General features: G+C 37.9%; 1 protein-coding gene across 7 annotated transcripts in view; it reads right to left on the reverse strand.

The window, feature by feature from the left end:
* KLF12 (KLF transcription factor 12) overlaps positions 1 to 22,899 on the reverse strand; it is a 585,204-nt gene that overhangs the window by 77,131 nt on the left and 485,174 nt on the right. The window lies entirely within an intron of this gene.

Consider the following 22,899-nt stretch of genomic DNA (forward strand, 5'->3'; position numbering starts at 1 on the left):
TATACATTACACTTGACCAAATGAAAATACGAGCATGACTCCAGTGTTTAAACGAAGTGGGCCTTTTTTATTCTCAGCTTATATCAAGCCAGTGATTAGATGACCATTAGGAATGCCATATATTATTTAAAAGTTCTTTTTTCTCCCTCATTATATTTCTGTCTCTCTCATGCAAAGCCACTGATGTTATTTTTAGAAGAGTGGCTGAACTTAAACGTCATAGAGAATTAATATGATTATTTTTCTCACTGTTTTGAAATACCAGTATAACTTTTGTTAAAAATATAGTGGTTTGAATGGAACAACGTGAATTTCTGCTCTACATCCATAGAATGAGGAATTCTAAAAAGAGATTATTTGGTTTGCATAATTATGTTAATTAATCCCAGCCTCACTGCCCAACATCCCCACTTCCTCTCTCTGTGGTAGTAACACTGAAGGTTCTCCTCCCTTGTCACCTGGTTAGCTGATGCTTAACTCTAAGAAGCCACTCCCAATCTCGAAGTCTAAGTCAATTCACTCTAAGTTCTCACAGCACAGGATATTTAGCACACGTTAACTGAAGATTACATCTGCTTGTCTGTTTAGTTTATTTTGTCTGTCTCCCCAACTAGACAGTGTGCTCCAAGGGGACAAGGGAGCTTTTCTCTTTTTGCTCACTATCATATCTCCATTACATGCCACAAAATGGGCACTCAATAAATATCCGTTGCATAATCAGCCCTATTTCACTACTAGACTATAACGTCTAGGGTGGATGGCAATGATAATGTCTGTCTAAGTCACCATTGCATCCTCAGAGCTTAGCATAGTGCACAGGAGATAGATAACAAACATATGTTAAGCCACAAAATGTAGAATAAGGATAGAAAGTTTTAGACTTAGAAATGTGAGCTATTTCACTGAATTACTGGACACCTGTAGAGCATGCAGAGCTTCAATAATTGCTCAATATTAACTAAATCCAACAAACTTGACTCAACAGCTCCTCTCCATGACGTCTGGCATCGTGGAGTAAGATAGGCTCTTTGTCCTCAAGCAGCTCAGAGTCTAATTGCGATAAACAGGTAGAAAATATCATAAAAGAGGGTAGGAAAATTAAAAGGGATATCAAGTTTTATTGGAATAAAGCACTATTCTCAAAACCTTCTCCCCCAAACCGTTTTCTGCACTAGAGCCACAGTGCTATTTTTAAAAGGCAAATCTGTTCTTCTTGCTCCATTATCCCTTTAGTGGCTTTTTATGGCTCCTGAAATGGACCTAAATCTCAACATGGCCTAAATGATTATAACCTGGCCCCTGCTCACCTCTCCAGCTTCACTTTTCAACAATATCCCCCTCTCCACTCCCCTGATTTCTGTGATCCAGTCACCCTGGTCTCTTTCAGTTTCTCTCTCTCAACTCAGTGCCTTTGCACATGTTGTTCCTTTTCTAGAGAACCTCCAACAGGCTAGTGAACTCTTACTCATTCTCAGCTCTCAGCTCAAATATCACGTCGCTTTCCCTGACTCACTAAACCCGATTAATCTCTATTTTACAGACTCTCATTATTCTCTGTGTTTGTCCTCCATAGCACGTATTAGGCTTGTAGTTATATATAGACCTGATTGTTCAATGAAAAGCAGAACTATTTCTCCTTAGCTCTCCGCTATATGCCCAGTATTGGGGCCCATCTCTGGTACAAAGTAGGTACATATTAAATAATGCTCTGTAAATAAAAGGCGATGACGAGAACTCATAATAGTAGCCTTTCTATCTTTCCTAAGATTTGCTCTTGTAGTAATCTGGAAAAATAAATATGTAAATATATATAATTATTTAATGCATATATTTAATATTTATTATATTTAATGTTGTATTTATATTTTATATGTGTATTAAAGATAAAGTACAAAGTGGAAGAGAGGCAAGTGAAAAGTGATGTGGCCTGGGTGTTGTACAAGAAAAATTTTGGCCCCACAGGAGATGGATTCTTTGGATGTACATGAGCCTGTGTCCAGCAATGTCTGCACAGAGACCTATAGCAGGCCAGGATGCCAAAGCAGACATGCCCATCACTTTCTCACCTATGGAGAAATCTGTGGAAAATTAGGGAACGTTGTGGAGAGACTGGTGGAATTCAAACGAGGTCTGTTGTTTAGTTAATAGCGTTGAATCAATGATAATTTCTCAGTTGGGATAACTGTACTATGATTATGTAAGACATAAACATTAGGGAAGCTGAGGGAAAGGTATCTGTGACTCTCTATAGTATTTTTGTAATTTTTAAATTCTAAAATTATTTCCCAATAAAACATTTTTGAAAGTGCTATTCCTTTGTTGGGATAAGTATATAAGTATATAAGCAATACAGATCTTCTAAGAATTACATTTTCCCTGTTTTATTTGGGATGTCGTTTTTCATTCTTTTCAACAGTTATTAGTGATAACATTAATTCTACATGTTTATAAATATAGAGAATACATGTGTGTGTACACATGCTCTCTTCTTTTTTGTTAGTAAATAAATTTATTAATCAATTCTACTACTTTCACCATCATGGTTTTTGCATACACTGGGTACAGAATTAATAACAAGAGGTATGTTGAAAAGTGGTAGACAGAAAGGGGTAAAAGAAAAAAGATGACAACATTTTAAAAGGTCAATAGAAATAATGCTATGGTGAGATTTGGGGCGGGGGGAGGCAGAATTTAGACTATGTCTACTGAGCAAAAACTCATATTGTGGAACTGACATTAATCCAGGTAATATAGATCCCAACATCCTGCTTTGACCTGAGATACCTTGATAATTACTTCAATTTTCCACTTCATTTTGCACGTATATAAGTCTGATATATTATTTTTCAGCGTTCAGTGTATGGTGCATTAAGGTTCCTGCCCTCTAACGTGTAAACTGAAATACTTAGATTTAGGCGTTAGTGCGGACTGAGTTGGAGGGATTTCATGAAGCGACAGACATTCTGACTGGCAGTGATTCTATTAGTCACACTGGTAATGCCTTTTACTTGGTGTGTTCTGTGGGAAAAGAATAGTAAGTAGTTGAAGAATCACTTCAAATGCTTTTACTGCCTCTGGTTGCATTAATTTTGAGATGCCTCATTTAGGCTAAAAAAAGAGGCAAAGTTAAAGTATGTAATATGGGCTTTTCGTCACCCCAAATTGGATCTATTACAATTTAGCATTTTCTCCAGAAGGTGTTATAGCTCACTAGGCTGTACGATTTTTCCTTCGAGTAGGACAAAATTTTACATCATTTGGTTCACAGGCATAATGAAAATGGCATAAACTAGACTCTAAAGATGACAAGCCATCTCTAAGGAGAAAATGTAGCTTACATTTCACTTACAATAAAATTTAAAATGCTAGAAAAACCTCAATTTGCTAATTATGTGTAATCACTATCTTTAATTATTTTAAATAATGCGTTTAAAGAAAATGAATCTATGCATTTGTGTGTGTGTGTATGTATAAATCCTGATTTGTTGTTCTTTAAGTGGACACCAAATGAATTAAAGGGAATGGTACCCAAGAGATGGATTCAGTACAGAATCACAGAGCAGTCTGATTTGTAGACAGCTGGAGAGGCAGTCCTCTGTCAAAACTGACAGCCAAGAAGCTTGAAGGACTTTAAGGCAAAGGAGCCAGGAACTGACCACTAGCTTATGCAGAGACATCTTATTTCAGAACTTGGCACCTGAGACCAAGAGCTGCCAAACACATCAATGAGTACCCACAGTGCTAAAGGTCTTGTGGAGATTAACAAGGAGTACATCAAGTATCACACACCAGCTTATTGACAGGATTGGACAAATAGCAATGCACCCACCATGTAAGTGCATCCAAAATGCACCAGGCCTTCTACAATTGATCAACATTCTTTACACTAGTTGTGTTCAAATTCACCATTCCCTCCTCTGCCCCACTGCCAGCCACTAGTATTCTCTTTCCTCTGCTTCATGTCTCATTGGCCCAAGAGGCTAGAGTTTATCCTGCAGAAACACATATTGGCTATTATTATATTAACAATATAGGCAAATTAGAGCACAGCTGGTTTCGTTATTTTGGTTATTTCTGAATTTGATACAGATCACGACATCATTGCTGTGGTTGCTTATGAAGCACCCTACCATCATTGTGACTGGAAACAAAATGAACAGGAAAGAACTGATTAAAATGTATTAAGTGCTACTATGTTTAAGGCACCTGCCAATCATTTTAGAATAGTAAAGTAACCTAAAATATGGCCTCTGTCCTTAAACAAAGACTGTGGTCCAACTGGGTCAGTATACAAAAGCACCGGAAAGGTTAGATAATAACACAAGATTAAGATCATCAGGTTCTCTAAACAGAATAGCTGTCGCAACACAGTAGACAATGAAATAATGGAAACATTGGTTACTTGAAGAGGCCAAAGGGAAAAATCACTTCAAGTGAATGGTGTGACATTTGGGCTGCATCTCACAGAGTACAGCTTCTGAGAAAGCACAGGGAAACAGGCAGGTGTGCAGGTGAGGAAAAAGCTATGAGCCAACAGGAAGACTTGGAAAGATAAGCCAAGTATGTCACTACTTTAATTGGAAGAAGGAGCTCATGCAAGGGGGTGCAGCCCCAAAGGTGGAGTGTCTTTGTGACTGGTGATAGATGTTTTGGGATTTTTCTTCTAGAAAGTGCAAAGCTCCTAGAAGATTTCATTTCAGAGAAGTAATGTTATCACATACGAACTCATCTGCAAGTCGCGTGCACAATGACTGGAAAAAGGATGCCTAACATCAAGATAATCTTGATGATACCACAATAGTTCACATGTAAAGGGACAAAAGTCTAAACCAAAGAGGTCTTGAGGGAATGGAGAGAGACTAGATGACATCATAAGATTTGGCAACACCTGTTGACACTGGATAGTGGAGGGTAAAGGAAATACTAAAATTCTGAGAGACTAGAGGAACGGAGGGACACGTGGTTTTAATTTTAGGCAGCTGGAAACGAATGACTGCAGTTCAGGAGGGAGGGCAGACTTACAGGAATGGATCCTATTTTTTCATAAACAAGAGGGGAAAGCTGCAGCTGAAAAAGTAAGATTTTTAAAGAAAAACTACCAAGGCAGGGGGTGTGAGGATGCTGATTGACACACTTATGGTTGGGGCAAGAGGAAAAGGAAGAATCAAGGAATTAGAAAGAAAAGTCAGTGAGATAGGAGGAAAATTAATAGTAAAAAGACTATATGACATGTAAACAGAGTCAGTTGGTTAAATTTTTTAAAAGGAATGGGAGTGAAGACTGAGTAAGAACCATTACAGAGGTCAATCATGCACCATCATAAGAATAGAGTTTTGGTAAAGCTACAAAGAGATGATACGTATCAGGCTCTAGAGTGTTAATGCTTCAAATTGGGGATAAAAGAGAGAATGTCGAAAAACAACATCTGTTTGAGCAGCATTTCCCTGAAAGGAGAGAAGCAGCTGGGATAGCCTATTCCAGACAAAAGTCATTTGGTTTTTCTTTTTTTTATCAAGAAAATGGAAATATAATTCTGTATGTTAGATGGAAGGTGCAAATGAAAAGGAGAGATTGAGAAGGGAAAACTGAGTAACAAACTCTAGGGGAGCGAACTGAGCAGGTGATGTTCCCTAACACTCAGCAGCTACACAGACACAAATATTTTCCTCAAAGTGAGAGCTTTGTACTGTGCTAAGAGTTTTAGCAGACAGCCTCACTTATCCACCCAATGCCTATGAGGTAGGCGTCATCGAGCCCATTTTGTAGATGAGCAAAGCAAGGTTGGGGGGTTGTTGATATCCAGCCTGAGGTCACACTCTAGAGCGGAAACTCAAGTGCAGACCTGACAGACTCCCACATCACCCTCTTCAACAACGCCCCACTCTGTGTATATTATAAACAAAGAAGTAGCTCTATTTTTAAAAGACGTTAAGTGAAGATTAGCCAGAATAGTATATAGCAAAATTTAGTTATAATTTCATGTTTACCAAATGATGTTTGCTTGCAATTGAGAATTATCTGTATAAGTAGTCACGAAGTAGTCTGAGATCTTTAGATCTTTAAATCTAATTTGTATATCGAAATATTGCTTACAATATACATATCAGTCTGTACATATATAGTATAATATAAAAAAATATTGGTCCTTGCCCCAGGTGCCTGGCACAGAGCTCCTAAAATCCTTGCAATTTCCTAAGTGATAGCAGTGTCTTTCATTATTCATAACAGGCTTCTTTTGACTATATCTGAGTTTATGCTAATAAAGTGACTCAGGGTGGGGCCCCTAGACAGCTTCAGCATGAGGGCTGGTCACCAGAAAGACCAAACAAGTCACTGCAGGGCTAGAACTTTCAGCCCCATCCCCATGGAGGGGAGAGGGGCTGGAGATTGAGTTCAATCATTAATGGCCAATGATTTCGTCAACCATGCCTATGTAATGAAACTTCCATAAAACCCCCTAAATGACGGGATTCAGAGAGCTACCAAGCTGGTGAACACATCAACATACTGAGAGGATGGTGCGCCTGGAGAGGGCATGGAAGCTCCACACCCCTCTTCCCTACACCTTGCCCTATGCATCTCTTCCATCTTGCCGTTCCTGAGTTGTATCCTTTATAATAAACCAGTAGTCATATGTAAAGCACTTTCCTAAGTTCTGAGAGTCATTCTAGTGAATTACTGAACTTGAGAGAAGGTTGTGGGAACCCTCCAATTTGCAGGTGGCCAGACAGAAATGTGGATAGCCTGAGGACCCCATATGTGGCTGACATCTAACATGGGGCAGTCCTATAGGACTGAGCCCTCAGCCTGTGGGGTCTGTGCTAACTAACTCTGGGCAGTTGGTGTCAGAATCAAATTGAATTGTTGGACACCTCGTTGGTGTCAGAGGATTGGAGAATAGGTGCTGTTTGGAAAAACAACCATACAATGCATTATTCAAATAATTTTATATTGAGCTTCCAGAATACTCATATTTTCCCTGTGGTGTGGACAAACATGAGAATAATGCATATAACATCATTGTTAACAAGTGCAATTATGATTTTTGAAGTCTGGGTAAGTTAAACCATCTCTTAAAAAATCTGCCAAATTTTTGTTGGGACTATTTTCCCCCAATCATCATTATTAGAAAATGTGGAGGGATAAATGGCCATAAAATAGAACTAACCCATATTTAAATCTACCAATCCTGATACTCTCTTTTAAATAATCAAGACAAACTGAATTTACAAAATATGATTAGAGCAGTTTGCTTAAATTTGTAGTCCCTGATTAAATACAGATGTTATGCAAAATAGGCTGGGTCTGGAAATTGCCCACAAATTCAACTTTATTATTTAGTATTATTTTTGCTTTGAAAAAAAAAAGAAGGCAAAAGCCTTCAGAGTCCTTGAGATATCTGTAGAAATAAGAAGAATAGAATAAAAATTTCATACATGTACTAAGAAACAACATACAAAGCGTAGGTCTAAAAATTGCATATTACCAAACAGTGAAAGAGAAATACCATGATTGTGTAAAAAAAAGAAATGATAAAGTTGAAATAGAACCAAGTGATGTTTTCACTCTTGCATTTCTGCCCTGGAGATCTGAGAAAGAAAGCAATAGGATTCAGCTAGTTGTACAGGGGTAAAGTTACCATTCAATATGTGAAAATAATAATTAATAAATCAAAACAATTTCTTAGTTTTTACTGTTTGTCGGGCCCAGTGCTAGGCAGTGGTCATGTAAAAGCACATCAAATATTGCCCCCAGCCCTGAAGGACTTTCCAGGCTAGTGAGTTCAAACCTCATAGGAATTTCAAGAAAGGGCTACACAGGGCATGGTTAGGAGTACAGACTCTGGATCAAGCTACCTGAGTTCGTCCACTGCCGGATTCTACCACTTACTGGTTGAGTAGTCTACAGGTAACATATCTAATCGTTATGCCTCAGTTTTGTCATCTTTATAGTGGGAGTACTTACATTCTCTCATTCAGAACAATGGCCGGAGCACAGCCTGTGCTAGCTAAGTCTTAGCTGCCATTATTGTCTTGTCTTCCCCTCCTAGAGTCCCCATGTTGCAGTGGTGATGTCTGCTCAGGGCTGCCCCACATCTCTGGGTCGCATCTTCCTCTTAAGCAAGAGCAATTACTAGTAAGAGGATTCTATGTCTCTGGATATTGGGTACGGTGCTAAAAGCTAAGAGACTACCATAGACTATCTCAAAACATCTAGCTCCCAATTTGTATGCAACTAGGGGACTTCACCATGAAGAAACGCTTTACAATAGCTTAATTTTTGAATAAAAAGTAACCAGAGTATTGCAACATCTTTTAAATAGCAAGATAAACTCAAATCATTGTAGGTGTAGCAGACTGCAAAATCTATAAGAATCCCGGAGTAACCAGTATTTTGGACATTAAGTGTTAAACCAACTGTATAAATTATCTGCTGATTAGGAAATACGGGCCAGTGGTTGCAAGGTGACTTTAGCTTCTTTTTAGTTTTGAGCCTATTCATATTCAGATTTGGTGCTGATTTCACATCAGATGAGTGGCTGGCACGGGAGTCAAGAGTTTACTGTACTGGTGTCAGGGGCTCTAATCTGCCAAGTCGTCTCCTAATTGTGGCTGTGTTTACAAAAGTATCATCAATCTGGGCAGGGCAAAACAGGACAGTCAGTCGGACTGATTCATTATATTCTGTATGCTGAGCAGTGCTAAAGAGCAGGGACCTTGAAATTCCCTTCGGCTCGCATAAGCATCACTATGCTGAACACATGCCTGCTCCCCTCTTTGATTCATTCATACCATGCAAAGCAAATCACGGACAGATTAACTTATGGCTTTTTTAGGTAACAGCATGACCAAGATAAGGGTTCAAAGACTCCGAAAATAGAATATTCCTATTTTGCCAAATGACTGCGAAATACCAGTATAGTCTCACGAGTGTCTGCATATACCTGACCTTTTTACCTTGACCATGAATTAATCCACAAATATGCAGTTTGGAAATATATTTGCACAACATTAAATTCAAATTATGTCTTCCTGTTCTTCCTATTATCTTTTATAAAATCTTAACATCTTCGTGAACTTTAATATGCTTTGCTTTTGCAAACCATACACAGGGCTAACACAGACACATCCTTATCAGTATTGGCTATCATGTTTAATTTCTGTATGTATATTATGCTAATTCAAAATATTTCAATGTAACGAGCTCACAGAACACTGCTGAATTTACTTGGAATCCCAACAGCCTTTTTAAAAATGACACCAACATTTTTATTTCTGAGAAGAAATGCCTGATTTAAATCATTTCTCTTTAGTAACTGTTCCCCCCGGCTCTCAAAAATATACAGAATAGGCTTTCTATGAAATAAAAAGAGGGAAAAAGTCACAATTTCTGCTTCTTCTTTCACAGCTTAACCTCTGCAATGAGTGGTCGACATCCGACCTAACTCTTTTGCATCTCTTTCTCTTTTTACCCTTTTATGATCTGGCTTCTATCTCTACTGTTTTAGTACCAGTTTTATTTCAGTAAAAGTTCACTTCAGTAATTAGCCTTGTTGACTCCCCACTTCCCTCATACCAGACCTGAAACCTGTGTTCTCTTTGTGCCCACGTCTCTGTGCTGTCCCCCATCTCTGACACACGCCTCGCCATCTCCTTCTTTTGCTCCTCCTCTCCCCTTAGTCGCCACCGGCTTCATTAGGGTACGCCATGCTGGCGTCTCCCAAAGTCACATCTTTACCTCCAATCTTGTCCAAATTCTAATTTTGCTATTCCAACTCCTCACTAGATAATGTTCACTGAGATATCCCACTATTAATACAAACTCAACGTATAACAAATTTATATTCTCTCCGTTACCAATTCTCCACCTATGTTTCTAATAGTAAAATGAGCATTTTTCAAGTTAACAGAGTTCAGAGCCATGTAAGTATTGTTGATTTCTTCCCTTATCCCTTATAGCCAATAACATTTGTTGATTGACTCTGAAATGTCTCTGAAATGTCTCGACTCGCCTTTATTTTCTCCTGCTCTTGCAATCCTTCTAAATGAGGTGGTTACTATCAGACATTTAGTACACTTGTGTCTGCTGGATGCCATGCATCAGTCTCTATCCCTACTAATCTATATGACATACTGCTACGAGATGAGCCATCTGGGCAGATATGGAAGTGGCTTACTCAGCATCCATTCCAGCCTCTTGTTTTTTGACTTCCTAAAGAAGAGGGTCTGGAAACGTAAAAATTACATTTCCCAGAACCCCTTGTAACCATGGTTCTGTGTGAGCTAGCTTCCCCCAAGCTGAAGCAAGGCAAATGTGAGGATGTGAGGAGGCAACTCTGTGCCGGGGCGGGGGGGGGGGCGGTTCTGGCAAGAATGACAGCAGAGGCGTAAGTTTTTCTGCAGCAGCTGGGAGGAGATTCCAGCATCCAATTTAGAGGTGCAACTGGTAGGTGGGGGCTGTCAGAGGTGTTTTGGTAGAAGTGCTCTGTTGGCATAATATCATTTAATAACTCTCCTTCGGCATAAACTGTTAGAGTGGATACTACTATCAGTAACTAAGAACCCTAGAACACTTTCCTAAACTACTCCTCTCCTTGTATAACCCTCAGTTCAATAACCATCAAGGGGGTTCCTGGTGTCTAAAGAATAAAGCCCTAACTCCTTAAAATCACATTAAAGACCCTGGTCCTAAGCCACTAACGTACTATTTCACACCACCTTCCATAAGAATCTTTCCCTCCAGGCTTGTGTTTTTTGGGCTATAGGGCTTTGGCTTACCCCATTTCACTTATTGGCAATGCCTTTCTTTCTGCCTCCAACATATACATCCTAACTACCTTCCAAAGCACAGAACAAGCCAACCTCTTCCATGAAGCCCTCCATGACCACCTTAGGCAGGAGTCATTTTTCTGTCTGGCCTCCTCTAGACAGACAGGCTATATTATATTGGCAGAGTACATATTTTTCACTTATGTTTTTATGTTGACAATTCTTTATGCATATATTCATAAAATTTCTCTCTCTAATCTTCATTCTTGAGGAACTAAATTATATCATCCATAATAACAACTCTATAGCTAATTTATTCAGCACCTACTATTTACCAGGTGCCTGTTGTAGGTGCTTCTCATGTCTCATCCCTGAAACAATCATGTGACAACCTTGGTTCATCTTATGTGTGATGAAACAAACTCCGAGAAGTTATATAGCTTGTCCAGGGCCATACAGTTAGTGAGAGAAACAGGATTTGCTCTCTAAGGTGGAAGCCCAGGCTATATTCTTTCCAGGGTGAAGTACAATCCCTTTCACAAAGATGGGGCTCAATCACTAAATTATTTTTTTCAAAGGAACATTTCTTGAGCATTTACTATCATGCCCTCTGCTAGGCAAGTTGTAAGCATTGTTTTATTTAATACACTCAACCACCGATGATTTAGATACTTTACATGTTGCAAAAGATGAAAAAAACAAACAAACTGCAAGTAAGAGAAATTAAGTAACTTGTCAAGATCACAGAGCCAGGACAGGGCAGTTCTGGGGTGGGGAGCCAAGCATTCGGCCCCAGAGCACATGCACTGCACAGCAGAGCAAACACTTCTGTTCCCAAGACACAAGGATTTGACAGGGAGACCATTCAATAAAATGGTTCATAGAAAATGTTTTACTTTTAAGAAAAAACAGTAATAATAAGGTACACACAGTGCATTTTATTACAAGAGCCATCACGAGTACTGCGACAATTAAAAATTTCTAGTTTTCAGAAGGTAGAAACAGTCAAACAACCGAACATTTAACAGGAAGTCAGGGAAAAGAGAAGGACAGGATGAGCAAGAGGAAGCTGGGGAAAAAGAATCTCAAAAAATGAGAGGGTGTCACCTGACACATTAGTCCACCCCATACCAGCCCACATATATCTTCTTTAATAAAAATAATTTCTGGCTGAATTTCTCAGGATACTCTTGTTAAGTCTCCTTGCTAAACAGGATACTCTTCTTTGACTAATTCTTTTCCTATTTAATTTAAGCTTAATATGCAAATTTGTAGTTTGTTGTTTACCTATTGGTTTTCGTAAAGTTTTTTCCCTGGTAAAATTATCACTACGTTAAACTTAGCAAATGCAGACAATTATATTTCTTCTTGGAACTCATACATAACTAAACTTATTTCAAATCTTGGATTTCAAAGCAACAGATGTAGAAGTTTCAGCAGGGAATTTGAGTAGTAAGCTGTAGTGCAACTTAAATTTGTCATCCCTTTACGAGGGTCTTTTTGTTCCTTTCTCCATATTCTTTTTGTCATTCAGGAAATCAATGAAGAGACAAAATGATGGCCTACAGAAAACAATAGATATACCCACGTTTCAAATGCATGTGAAGGCAGGTGTGTTTTAGAAGCAAACATTCAGTGTGATAATACAGGGCGGTTCCCAGTGTCTGCCAAGAGCAATTCCACAAAGGATGGGCCTGCACTGGGCATGTAGAAACCACCTTTGTGCTCCGGTACCACACATCACACTCCCTTTGTCTACATGCCTGCTTTCCAGTTCTTTTTGAAAAGATTTTGTTCCTTTCATGAAATTGCTTGTATCTCTTTTTGCATTTTTGTTTCAGAACATCTCAACTTTATATATTAAATTTCAGATTAAGTAACCAGCTAGACAAATGTAAATTCTCTGCAATTAATTTTCTTATGAAGTGTGAAACTTGAAGCTACACCTTCTGCTAATTACGATACACATAAAAGTCAGAGTCTTGTGAAAACTGACTTGTTTTCATGCCTTCACACTCAATACCATACCTGTAGTTTCAGCAAACTGTTGAGTTCCTGCTCAAGACAATTTCACACTTTGTGTGCATTTCAAAATAGTATGTTGCTATTTCTGAAAGCTATTAAGACTTCATTTTCTTCGAATTATAACAGTTTGAGTCATTAATAAAACTCACAAGTACTGAGAATGACTTTTTATTTTAGAATGGTTGAGTTAAGAGCACAAATGCTCTTGATAACACACAATGGTTTCATACATTGCATCCTCTAAAGGGAAGGTTTGCTGCCTTTGTTTTTCTACAAATATTTTCAAACATCCGTCTTTAAGTGAGGCTAGGACTGCTGGATCATGTGATATCCTACATTTGGGAAGTACTTTAGAACATCCTCACACACGTTGTCTCGTCTGATCCTCATAAAAGTCCTACAGCAGGAACACAGGGGCCACTGTATTTCCATTCTGTAAAAGAGCACTTTGAGGGGTTCTGAGACTTGTTAGGCATCACAATAGTGCTAGTCAGACAGACATGAGCACCAATCCTAAACATCTTTCTTTCTCTGGTACTAAGACAGAATTTGGAGCCAGAGAACACTCTGGAACTCATCTGATCCATGCCCACCTCATCGCCAACCTGACCAGAGATAATACTATATGACTTGTTCAGGATCATAGAGTGAGATTTTGGCCACACAGGGATTAAGAACTCCTGTGTTCTTCCAGAATGCAATGGAAAGGAGGTTTCAGAGTCAGATACGGCTAGGTTTGGAGCATAGTTCCAAAATACATTTATGATCTTGTGCAAGTTACCTAAATTCACTCAACTTTAGGTTCCTCATCCCTGAAATGAGAATACTAATACCTACCTTATGTAGTTGTGGGGATGAAAAGAGATAAGAGATGTGGTGTGCCTGACTCTTAATCATTACCCAGAACACATTATTTTCTTCTCTTCTTTCCAACTCACTATTTACATAATGGTACCTAGCTTTCAAATTTCATTTCATAAACTAAAACACGTCAGCAATCCATAGTTGCTTACAAAAATAGGTTTTAAATGTCTTTGTTGCTGACCTTTATAGGTAATCCTTACATTTCTTTTAATTAATTGCTCAATCTTTTCATTATATATCGTCCTTTTCATTAATACTAGACAGTAAAACTTACTATTCTTATTACAATTTAAGGTTTTTAAAATGGAAGCCAAAACCCACATCAGTCTGTTCCAGCCAATACATTTGTTTTAACCTTGATAATTTCTTTTTAAAATTGCACTGACATTAGAATGAAGTTAATCATCCCAATTATCAAGTATTTTGTGAAGTGACCCATGCTGACACTATTTTGCAGCAATAAAGACCAATACTCTCTAGGGTGGTGGTATTCAAAACCAAGTAAGGGAGGTACACACACCTGTATATTACATTCTATCTACTGCACGTAGTATTGGGCATGATCTTCGGTCACATTGCATAGAAAGCATCCTTAGAGAATGCTGATTGTTTCCCTCCTCGTAGTCTAATGGGAGAGGAAGGAGAAGGGATCCTTATCTCCATTTTGCAGATGTGAGTACTGAGGCTGGATGACCTGCATCAGAGGCAGCAGGGCATGGAGGCAGAATTTAAATTCAGGATTAAGGACTCCCAGTGCCTGGGCTTCCACGAAATCATATTCTCTCTTCCATGCAAGTCCTTCCTGTTCTTCCAGGAAATAGAAATAACACACAGCATGGATAAAAAATTTTCTATTCTGATCTTGACATTTTTGATGAAAAGGAGGAACTGTCCCTTAGCAAGTATGTTCTGCATATCAAGTTCACCAGAAATCAATTTTAACAGAGTGCATTTGCATTCCTCACAAGATTCCTAAAACAGCTCCCTAAAACACTTATTTTGTTTTCTTGAAGTTATCTGAAAATTAAATGGACACACAAAAAATATGATAGAGTATGTGTAATCTACACTTTTTATAAAAGAGAAAATTTTTACTAGATTTAATTAATGCAAGCATATATTCATGCATCTACTCAGATGTAGTGAAAGCTACAATTTATTATTACGCTATTGTCTAAGGATGCAGTTGAAATTAGAGGTGTTTTTATATAAGTGATATTGTAGCAGAATTTCTATGCAATTTGTCATATTTCCTCACTGAATTGACAGTGTTGCTGCCACATTAACTGTTTGTCATTCCAAATAAGCTGTCAGGTCATAAAAAAAAATTTCTGTCTTCTTTAGGGCAAAATTTTATGGCTATTCTCCTAAAGTCTTGCAGAAGTGACTTTGGGTGTATATGGATGACACCAGCATCCTGCCTCTAGTTATTACGCAGAATCTCATGCTCTGCATATCTAGGTATTAATAGTTCCCTACCTTTAACTGTTCTGGCATTATTTTTCCTGTACTTTGATCTGTTTGTCTGGTTGTTAAGTTTTCAATTATACTATACTGGATACATTTATATAAATTATCTCAAATTTCTTTTGACATGGGAAAGGGAGTAAGTAAAGAAACACAATATTCAGTCCTATGTCAGATCAAACGTCATGGCTATTAGTCTGACATTATGATCCTCGCGGACCAGAGAATACAGTCATCAGAACAGAATCTAGTTCACTAGCATCATGCTGGACTAATCTCAAATATTATTCTCACAACATGCTACCTTGGTTGGTAGAATGCACTACACATGGCAAGCCACTGACCTAAATCAGCTGTTTTCAACGGCTTTTCTGCCTGTGTCCACAGACATGTAATTCCCACATTCACATACACAGTCATACAGACACAGGCAAGTAGACACAAACCAACCCAGCTTCTGAAGGTCACTCAGTATGGCTATGGGAAAGACAGCAGGTTAAATACATTTCCGGCCAGTGAGTTGCAACTCCACTCTTTCCTCTCAACCTATTCCAACATACCAGCAAGTCTTAACCCACCAATGGTACCCACACCTTAGATGAAAACTGCTAGCTCTAGAAGAAGTCTGTTTACGATGAAATTGTATCCCAAAGTATAAGAGATAAAAGCGAAATCTACTTATAACAAATTTATTTTATGAATGAAAATCCTTAATTACTATAAAGTGAATATGAAAAGAACAATGTGTGTTGATAAACATTAAAACCTGACAGTTTTACTAATTTCAATGGCAGCATCCAAATTATCTTGCATTTTGTTTCATTTAAAGAGTATAAAAGAATATGGATCCATTGAAACTCATAGTTAAAAATAGTCAGAGTGTTTAACAAGCCACCTACAATCTCAGAATCCTCTTCCATTAGAATAAATTATCACACTGGGCAGAGAAGTATTAAAATAATCTAGGTTATTACTGGGTAGAAGGGTATAAGGAAACTTCTAAAGTATTCAAAATATTCTATATCTTGATCTGTGTGAAAGTCACATGAGTATACTCATCACTGAGCTATATATTTATCATCTGGATACTTAAGAATGTGTCATAACTTAATAACAAAATATTGACCCAGAAGCCTGAAAAAGAGTAAGGGAAATTTTTTTCCCGCAAGATTGGCCCTGAGCTAACATCTGTTGCCAATCTTCCTCTTTTTTTCTCCCCAAGCCCCCAAGTACATAGTTGTATATCCTAGTTGTAGGTCATTCTAGTCCTTCCATGCGGGATGTCACCACACCACAGCTTGACGAGCAGTGTGAAGGTCCATGCCCAGGATCCAAACTGGCGAACCCCAGCTTGTTGAAGCAGAGTGTGGGAACTTAACAACTCGGCCATGGGGCCAGCCCCTGGAAATTTTTGTTTCAAAGTTAATTATTAAAAATTTCTAAAAAATTTTGACACTGTTTATCACTATTATTAAAGTTAGAAAATAAGAACCAAAATGATTTCTAATATATTACCTTGGCCACACATGCTAAACATTCACTTGTTCTTATATGACTGACTGCTAGGCCACAGGGAGGACACGTGCTGAACACACATGCCTGACTTTGCCTGGCGTTTAATTGAGTCTGGCACATGTGTGCTTTCGTGGTGTACTCAGCTGTGCAAGTTTATGTGAGTGGACATCTGTAGACATGAATTTGAAAAGAACTAGAGCAAAGTGACAACGTTTATAACCAATGATATGTAATAAAAAGAGTGATAACAGGAAGCAGCAACGACTAATGTTTATTGAAGCTTTACTACATTACAGGCACTGTGCCAAGTTCGTGCATTCATCACCTCAAGAACTGCTTTTACGGGAATTTTCAACATATGAGCAGAGATGGGAGGAGATCTGTTTGGTGATTTGGCCCCAAATAAAAGAAGCTGGTAGTACAAATTAACATACTTATAGGCTCCAAGTCTGCAAAATTTTGGTAGGCAATTCCAATAAGTGATTGTGTTATAATTGCAATTTTAAAAATAACTAAAATTCATTAAAATGAACCCTAAATACTTAAAATCCAGGATTCTATTGGTGCCATCTTGAAAAGCATCATTGAAGCAACGTTTCTGGCACAGAACTCTCATATCCTCCTTCTAAGAGTTTATGGTTGACAAACTCCTTTTGTTGGCTCACAATAACAGTTAATAAGCTTGGAGCTGTGGGTGAATTTCTTGGATTAGGACTCCTTTCCTTAACACCTACTGTCTTCGTAATTAATATTTTTCACATGTAAAGTTCTTGATACTTTTAAACTGTATCTCTTATAAATCATCTATTACCCTTAAATTAAATCTTAAGAGTTTTATTTCTAAAACTCTAAATTCCAAACTCTTACTTGATTATTCAAATTGAAGTAACTGACTGTTAAAGAACAGATATATAACTGTGAATCAAACTGTGCTAAACCACAAGATGCATGCTCTCTTACGTAAGGTGAAGCTCTCATTCTAGACATAGCTGTATATCATGATAGTAGAGTAGAAATCCAAAGTTTGGAACCACAGGACTAAATGGCAAAAGATACTGAATGGTAGCCAGAAGTTACTCTGTATTTACCAAGGAGGGCTCAGGTCTTTCAAGCGTGTTGATAAATTACTGACTCAATATGTAATAGACCCAAATAGGACCTGCGAGATAATTTCGTCCTTTGTTTGCTTGTTGGATAAAAAGAAAGGCCTAGAGAGGTTAGGCGCCATGTTCTAGGTCTACTGCTTGACAGCTGTGGAGAAGAACCAGTTTTTCAAGCCACAGTCTATACAAATAACCATCACTACTCTGGCTGTCATCTTATTTTTCTCATCTCCCTTATAGCCACATTTCTACATTGGCTTCCTCAAAAATCTTAGGTTCCCACTCCTTCAGCACTCATAATTCCATCCCAGCCTGCTGCATCCAGGCTTATCCGTCCTTTTTACAACTCAACTAGATCTGTGCTGTCTTGAGTTCATTTCTTGCTGAAGTGAATAGATTCTCATTTTTCATTCTCCTGGAACCTCAGAGGGACAGGACCTTGTTGAAAACCACTCCTCCCTATTGTCTCCGTGCTTCTCTTAGCCTCTCTTCCCTTTGATTAACTCTTCCTCCTTCACCTGCCTCCTCTCTGCAGCTCTTCCTCCAAAACTGGGTCCTGGGCATCCTGTTCTTCACTGTGAAATATTGAACAGATCCTATTTTAAAGATTAAACAATCATTAGAATGCCTAAAAAAAAAAAAAGACTATCGACACCAAAGGTAGTTGAAGACGTGGAGCAACTGGAACTCCTGCACACTGCTGGTGGGAATGTAAAAGAACACAACTACTTTGGAAAACTCTTTGGTAGTTTCTTATAAAGATAAACATCTAACTTTTGATCCAGCAATTCCTCTCCTAGGTATTTACCAAAGAGAAATGAAAACATCTGTCCACAGAGGAGTTGCCCACATGTTCACACAGCTTTAGTACAATAACCCCAAACTGGAAACAACCCAAATGTCCATTATCAAATGTCCATACACTCAAACGACTGGATAGGGGCTGGCCTGGCGACATAGTGATTAAGTTCATGCACTCCACTTCGGTGGCCCAGGGTTCGCCTGTTAGGATCCCGGGCGCAGACCTACACACTGCTCATCGAGTCATGCTGTAGCAGTGTCCCACATACAAAGAATAGAGGAAGACTGGCAGAGATGTTAGCCCAGGGAAAATCTTCCTTAAGCAAAGGAGGAAGATTGGAACCAGAAATTAGCACAGGAACAATTTTCCTCACCAAAAAAAAAAAAAAGAAAAAAAAAGTGAATGGATAAACAAATGATGTTACTTCCACATAATGGAATACTACTTAGCAATAAAACAACATGAAAGAATCTCAAAAACATTATGTTGAGTGAAAGAAGACTGGAAAAAAGAATTCATAGTATACAATTACACAAATGAAGCTCTGGAACTAATCCCTGGTGATAGACACCAGAAAGTGGTTGTTTGAGGGTTGGGAGAAGGCAGTGAATTTACTGGGCCGGGGGAAGGACGAGCATGGGGACACAAGGCAACTTTCTGGGTGATGGAAATGTTCTGTATCTTGATTTGGGTAGTAGTTAGATGAGTACAGTATACAACTTTGAACTGTACCCTTAAAATAAGTATCTCTTATTGTATGTAAATAATACCTCAAAAGTAAAAATAAATAAACCTCAATAATCATCCTTATGCTAATGACTCCCTTACTATCTTTCCAGTCGTCTCTAATCAGTTCCAGTTCAAGAGCTCCAAATACCAACAGGACAGTTCCATCTGGATGTTTCATCGTTAAACAAACAAAACAAAACAAAAAATCACTGTCTTCCTTAAATAGAGTGCCACCACGCCCTCCTCTCAATTAGATTATTCAGTTCAAAGGCACAGCCATTCTTTTTTCCTTCATCTTATCCTGTAGATATCCCTTAGTTATCACTAAAGCTATTCATTCTTCCTTTAAAATACAAATCATAAATCCTTTCCCTTCAAGACAGAGCACAAGAAAGAGCACTTTTAACAAGTAGAGGGAAATCATATCCGATTGGGCAATATTAGTGTCACTCCTTACTAGTTCTATGATAGCAGCTGTCACTTAACTTTACTGAGTCTTATTTTCTTCACCTGTAAAATGAAATAATTCATTCATTGCTATATGAAGGAACATAGTGAGATACACAAATAAAAATAAATTGATAATTATAAAGCACTACATTTTTAATACAACACTTAGGGTTATTGTTACTGATACTGGTTCAGAAGTCACCACTGAAGCCTGGCTCAGGCCCAGAGCTGCTCACGTCTGAATGATTTCAATAACTTCCGATACGTTCTTCCTGATTTTTGTGGGCACATGACCAACGTGTTACTCATTTTCATGACTAATAATTTACCATGTAATCTCTTTTAAAACACTAGTATAATTTTGATCTTTTAAAGATATAAGTGGCACAAACCTCCCATTTGTTTCAAAGTAGCTGTCAATCTGGAAGCTTGGGTAAAATGTAGGGGTAAAACGCCAAAGCTATAAATATATTTTTTAAAACCAGGTTGATTTTAGTACGTAAAGAGATTACATGCTTTTAATTCAGTAACTATTTCATTTGTTCTCTTGAACATTGGAACAATTTCTAATTTTGCTGGATAGTCTCACATTGTAAAACTTTTACTGGTCTGCTGACTTTACTTAGATAATCAGCTTCATAAAAAAGCTGTAGTGAAAAAGTAATATTTTAACCCACAATGTAATCTATACAACAGAAGATGAAAAGAAGATATTTTAATCTCTTTACTTAAAAAAATCATTTATTTTTTCTAATCGACTTTCTGGTTTGCATTTTCCTATCATATATTAGGAAAGTTTCTCTAAATGTACAACTTAAAATTAATTTTATATTTGCATTAGAAAGTGGAAAGTGCAATGGGCCAGCCCAGGGGTGCGGTGGTTAAGCTCGCACGTTCCGCTTTGGCGGCCTGGGGTTTGCCAGTTTGGATCCTGGGTGAGGACATGGCACCACTTGGCAAGCCATGCTGTGGCAGGCATCCGACATATAAAGTAGAGGCAGCTGGGCATGGAAGTTAGCTCAGGGCCAGTCTTCCTCAGCGAAAAGAGGAGGATTGGCAGCAGTTAGCTCAGGGCTAATCTTCCTCAAAGAAAAAGAAAGTGGAACTTGCAAGAATCACTTGCCCATTTTCTCTCACTTGTCATAGTGCTTACATATTCAGAACAAAATGGAGAATGGAGGCACAATTGAAGACCAAAACACTTTTTTGCTGAAAGGTCATAAAATTTTAGCTGAAAGATTTTGTTTTCAATTATCTGCATAATAGCTTCAATTTTATATTTTATTTGTGTTTTGTCACTATTATAGCCTACAGTAATGCAATTCCAGAAATCCAGGGGGAAAGGCACAATAGCTGGTGTTATTTTTTGTCATTTTGTGCACCGTAAGAGGTTAATCAATGTTAATTTGGGTTTAGAGACTGAACATAACTATATTTCACAGATTTTGCTTATTCAGCTAGAATCAGCCTCTTGTCAAGCTCTATATTTTTGTAATAGCACTCTATTACACTTGGCAAAATAAAACATTTCCAATCCTACAGACCCAGGAGATAAGGTTTTACACTATGGTAATCCAGATGTCAAGACACTACTTGTTATTACTGATTTAAAAAAGAAATGTCATTAAGTGACTCTAGGGAGAAGAATTTATGAGATCCACCAGAACTATCTAGAAATTTATAAGAGAACATGACTAAAATTTGCTAAACTTAGGAAATTTGATTTTTTAAACAGGTAAATTAATTTCAATTGCTTTATAAACAATAGTTTTTCTTTTCCAAAATATTAGTACATTAGTCATCACTCCCCTAAAGCTCCCCAACTCCAGGGGAGGAATATATTTCCCTACCCCCCAATGCGTGGTTTGGTCACATGACTTGCTTTGGCCAATGGGGTGTTGGCAGATGAGTGATGCGAGCAAAGGCTTAAAATGTGTTTGTGCTATTGGGCTTGCCCTCTTCTCCTTGCCCTGAGAAATATATGACCTGGGTTGTCTGTTGGGTTTAGAAAAGTGAGACACACGAACAGTGCTGCCCCAACAATCTGTGGACCCACCTCAACTGGCCAGTTGATGCATGGAAGAGAAGTAAATGTGTTATGGTGGTACATCACTCAGTTTTGGAACGGCCGTCCAGACAACATTATAGCAGCAACAGATAATTGATTAAAAAACCACCTTGATATTAGATTTGAGGTGGTGCTAGTAATTTTTTTAAGTATTAATTTAAACTTTAAGCTTGATGGCAGACATTACTGGTTAACTGACTCAGTGCTCGTCCATATTTTTCTTTTCCTTAGCCATAGTCCAATAACTGGGTCCATGTAAACCAGTTTTGGCCAAGGAGATATAACCAGAAGTCACAGGGTGAAGCTCCTGAGAAAGCTTTTTAAAAGTGTCATGGCTGGCTGATGTGTTCCTCTGGTTACTTCATTTGTTTGGCTTCCATTCCTTTCATTCTGACTGTAATAAGGACAGGATACCTGGAGATGTGACAGTCTTCATATAACCATTGGGAAGAAAGCCACAACTGAAGGACAACAAAACAGGAAGAGAGAGGAACCTTAAGAATATTCTTAGGAACTCCACCAGCCTGTCCTGCTTACCCCGGACTCCTTGTTATACTAGAAAAATAATTCTATGTTTGACCTCTCAAGTAAGGTTTATTGTTATTTGCAGTCAAAAGTAACACTAACCAATATTTAGAAGGATATATAGATAGGTAAATAGGTAGACAGATAGGTACTTAAGGTAAGTAGAGAGAGAGAGAGAAAATTTTATTCAAATTATTAGAAAAGATCCAGGATTCTATGTACAAATATTTTTCGAGTCAGTCTAATATAAAAAATTAGGTCAATAAAATGATTGGTTCAGCTAAGATTATCTAATTATTTTTAAATTAAGTCAAAGCTTCAGTTTTTATATATTAGATTTACTTTTCCATAAGTAGAGATAAAGTAACACTAATGATATATCAGATAATTTTGAAAAAACATTTTGACAGAATTAATTTTATTTTATAATTTAAAGTTTGGAATTCTTTCCTCCACACTAATAATTTTGCAGAAGATTAGTCATAAATGTGCTGGCATTTTTACTATACTAACTGCACTTGGTTTGGGATTTAACTTTTAGGATAAACCATGACGCATGATGTATTAGATTTCAACTGGGTG

The sequence above is a fragment of the Equus caballus genome, chromosome 17 (genome assembly GCF_041296265.1).
Source record: "Equus caballus isolate H_3958 breed thoroughbred chromosome 17, TB-T2T, whole genome shotgun sequence".
NCBI lineage: Eukaryota > Metazoa > Chordata > Mammalia > Perissodactyla > Equidae > Equus > Equus caballus.